Here is a 4571-nt window from a genome sequence, read left to right as displayed (position 1 = left end):
ATGCCAGTTACCAATGCCAGTTACCAATGTCAGTTACCAATGCCAGTTACCAATGCCAGTTACCAATGCCAGTTACCAATGCCAGTTATCAATGCCAGTTACTAATGCCAGTTACCAATGCCAGTTACCAATGCCAGTTACCAATGCCAGTTACCAATGCCAGTTACCAATGCCAGTTACTAATGCCAGTTACCAATGCCAGTTACCAATGCCAGTTACCAATGCCAGTTACCAATGCCAGTTACCAATGCCAGTTACCAATGTCAGTTACCAATGTCAGTTACCAATGCCAGTTACCAATTCCAGTTACCAATGCCAGTTACCAATGTCAGTTACCAATGCCAGTTACCAATGCCAGTTACCAATGCCAGTTACTAAAGCCAGTTACCAATGCCAGTTACCAATGCCAGTTACCAATGCCAGTTACTAAAGCCAGTTACCAATGCCAGTTACTAATGCCAGTTACTAATGCCAGGCAAGCATAAAGATGTTTGGAAAAATTAGAAAAGCTACAACTTAGTTTCTTTCCAGGCAAACAATTATCTGTATTATCTTTCTAAGTCATCGGAGTGTATTACATACCGGTGAGCAGTCGACAAGTAAACAAGCGTCTCTTTAAGATTTCTCAGAAAACATGTTTGCAAGTGGGAAAACCTCTGCCTCCACTAGCTTGTTATTGAGAAAGACTATATTTAGGCCTATTATTAGCCCTTTATCTCTCATGTGGTCAAGAAAATTCCTGCCTTCTCTTCAAAAATCTATTTGTGAAGCTATTTTCTTGGTCCCCAGAGCAGCAAACCCCAAAACACGTTTCACTTGTAATTATATGAGCATTACTCCAAATATTTTCCCTGCCCCGGGATACCTTCCAAATTGCACCCTTCCCTACGTAGTGCACTACTGTTGACCGTGGGCCCATAGGATAGTGCACTACTGTTGACCAGGGCCCATAGGATAGTGCACTACTGTTGACCAGGGCCCATAGGATAGTACACTACTGTTGACCAGGGCCCATAGGATAATGCACTACTGTTGACCGTGGGCCCATAGGATAGTGCACTACTGTTGACCAGGGCCCATAGGGTGCCATTTGGGACACATATCCAGAGTCCCGTTTATACCCTGTGTTGGAAAGCACCAGTTGTGTCTATGAAGTAGAAAGCACTCATTGTTTTGGAGAATTCTCATAAGAACAATCACCGTCTCTGTTCAGGCTTGTATTATTGCCCACGGAACTGGCCCTGGCCACAGAATTATAGACAGTTTCTTTTTCTCCTTTCTCTCTCACTCTCTCTCCTTCCCTTGCTTATGTATCTTTCCTTTCTCATAACTTCTCATACCCTCTCTCTCTTTTCTTCTCTCTCTCTGTCTTTCACCTTCTCTCTCTCTCTCTCCTCTCTCTCTCTCTCTCTCTCTCTCTCAATTCAACTCAATTCAAATTAAGGGGTCTTATTGGCATGGGAAACATGTTTACATTGCCAAAGGAAGTGAAATAGAAAGTAAACAAATGTGAAATAAAAAATAAAAAAAACATTTGAAATGTCATAGGTTTTTTCTCTCCCACTCTCATTTCTCTCTCTCTCTCTCTCTCTCTCTCTCCCATTCTCCTCTCTCACTCACTCTCTCTCTCTCTCTCTCTCTCTCTCCCACTCTCCTCTCTCACTCACTCTCTCTCTCTCTCTCTCTCTCTCTCTCTCTCCCATTCTCCTCTCTCACTCACTCTCTCTCTCTCTCTCTCTCTCTCTCTCCCACTCTCCTCCTCTCTCCTCCTCTCCTCTCCTCTCCTCTCCTCTCCTCTCTCTTTTTCTTTCTTTCTCTCTCACTCTCCTCTCTCTCTCTCTCTCACTCTCTCTCTCTCCCATTCTCCTCTCTCACTCTCTCTCTCTATCTCTATCCTCTCCTCTCCTCTCCTCTCCTCTCCTCTCCTCTCCTCTCCTCTCCTCTCCTCTCCTCTCCTCTCTCTATTTCTTTCTTTCTTTCTCTCCCACTCTCCTCTCTCTCTCTCTCTCTCTCTCTCTCTCTCTCTCTCTCTCTCTCTCTCTCTCTCTGTAGCATTTATGCAACTCCACCAAAATCTATCCCTGGTAATGGAAGGCCAATGTCAAAGGTATTTTCATAATTCTGGGCCTGTATTCATAAATCAAGAATACCATTTTGTAAACGGGGAAATTCTCAATTCATTTCGATGGCATAACAGCGAGTGTTACGTGTACTGTAGTTATCTTCATGTACGAATTATAAAACGTTGAGATTGAAGACAGGTGTTTTTCTACGCATCATGAAGTGGCAAAAACAAAAGTTTTTCTTAAGGTTAGAGTTTAACAAGCTTTTGAGGCATTTTACATGTGATCATCCCTATGCATTTCAAAGGTCAAAGGTCAAATATATGTATGCAATGATAGTGTGTATTTGAAGAGTTTATTTCCAAAACCCTATATCCACCAATTATTATTATTTTTACATTTGTGTTTTTCCTCTGAAGTGATTGCTTGTGGGTACCTTCATGTGTTCGTAAAATATTACTGTTCTCAAATTAAACATTTTTAGATGCATATGATTTTCATTATGCGTTTCATTGACAAACACTATATATCCATTGTTAGGCCTGAATAGACTGTTTGTATCCTGTATATTTGACTGTGATATGTGGTTAGCTATCTTAACATAAATGCACTGGATAAGAGCATCTGCTAAATGACAAAAAAAATGTCAATGTTTTACATAAATATCTCATATTACTGTATTTAATTATTTGTTTAATGTCAACAAATGCATCATGTACACATTCCTTCATTAAAAATGTGGGTCATTTGTTACATTTGACTGTGTGAAACTGGATATGTAGCATTTTGCAACAAAAATCATGAATTATGTCTCTCTGAAAATGAAACCGTCAAGTGATAGATTATAAACAAATTCATGTCTGTCACTGAACAACCCCATGCCATGATAAGATAGTGAGAGAGAAAAAAACACACCAATCTCTTTCAATATTTATTTAAACAATAAACGCTAATTTACCAGCATTTCTGAAAATGGATATATAGCGTTTTGGAATGAAACTCTTCATTTTTTTTTAAATGTGTAAAATTAATGTTCTGTTCTCTTTATAGTATTTTTATATCATATTTTCTCCCTGGACGTATCGGAGCACAATAAAATAAAGGTTACTGAGATTTTATATGAGGAAAATACTGCTACACCTTGAGGAGAAAAAGATGACTAAATAAACAAAGATGTTTTTGCTACACGGTTTGTGTTCATAGGTGATTCATGTAGTTCTTTAAATGTGTTTATTGCAACCAAAAGAGGAAGCTCCAGATTTTTTAAACATCCCTAACACACACACACGCACGCACGCACACACACACACACACACACGCACGCACGCACGCACACACACACACGCACGCACACACGCACGCACGCACATACACACACACACACACACACACACACTGCTGTCCTAATCTGCTGTCCTAACCTGCTGTCCTAACCTTCTGTCCTAGTCTGCTGTCCTAACCTGCTGTCTTAGCCTTCTGTCCTAACCTTCTGTCTTAACCTTCTGTCCTAACCTTCTGTCCGAGCCTGCTGTCCTAACCTTGCTGTCCTAACCTGCTGTCCTAGCCTGCTGTCCTAGTCTGCTGTCCTAGCCTTCTGTCCGTGTCTTCTGTCCGAGCCTGCTGACCTAGCCTTCTGTCTAGTCTGCTGTCCTAGCCTTCTGTCTAGTCTGCTGTCCTAACCTGCTTTCCTAGTCTGCTGTCCTAGCCTTCTGTCTGAGTCTGCTGTCCTAGCCTGCTGTCCTAACCTGCTGCCCTAGTCTGCTGTCCTAACCTGCTGTCCTAACCTGCTGCCCTAACCTGCTGTCCTAACCTGCTGTCCTAATCTGCTGTCCTAATCTGCTGTCCTAGCCTGCTGTCCTAACTTACTGTCCTAATCTGCTGTCCTAGCCTTCTGTCCTAGCCTGCTGTCCTAGCGCGCTGTCCTAGCCTTCTGTCCGAGCCTGTTGTCCTAACCTTGCTGTCCTAGCCTGCTGTCCTAGGCTGCTGTCCTAACCTGCTGTCCTAACCTTCTGTCCTAACCTGCTGTCCTAGCCTTCTGTCCCAACCTTCTGTCCTAACCTTCTGTCTGAGCCTGCTGTCCTAACCTTGCTGTCCTAACCTGCTGTCCTAGCCTGCTGTCCTAACTTGCTGTCCTAGTCTGCTGTCCTAGCCTGCTGTCCTAACCTGCTGCCCTAGTCTGCTGTCCTAACCTGCTGTCCTAACCTGCTGCCCTAACCTGCTGTCCTAACCTGCTGCCCTAATCTGCTGTCCTAATCTGCTGTCCTAGCCTGCTGTCCTAACCTGCTGTCCTAACCTGCTGTCCTAATCTGCTGTCCTAGCCGTCTGTCCTAGCCTGCTGTCCTAGCCTTCTGTCCTAGCCTGCTGTCCTAGCGCGCTGTCCTAGCCTTCTGTCGGAGCCTGTTGTCCTAACCTTGCTGTCCTAGCCTGCTGCCCTAGCCTGCTGTCCTAAAACTTGCTGTCCTAGCCTGCTGTCCTAACCCTTGCTGTCCTAAGTTGCTGTCCTAGTCT

The sequence above is a fragment of the Oncorhynchus clarkii genome, chromosome 7, assembly GCF_045791955.1.
Source record: "Oncorhynchus clarkii lewisi isolate Uvic-CL-2024 chromosome 7, UVic_Ocla_1.0, whole genome shotgun sequence".
In the NCBI taxonomy this organism is placed as follows: domain Eukaryota; kingdom Metazoa; phylum Chordata; class Actinopteri; order Salmoniformes; family Salmonidae; genus Oncorhynchus; species Oncorhynchus clarkii.
Note: the sequence above shows the minus strand (reverse complement) of the source record.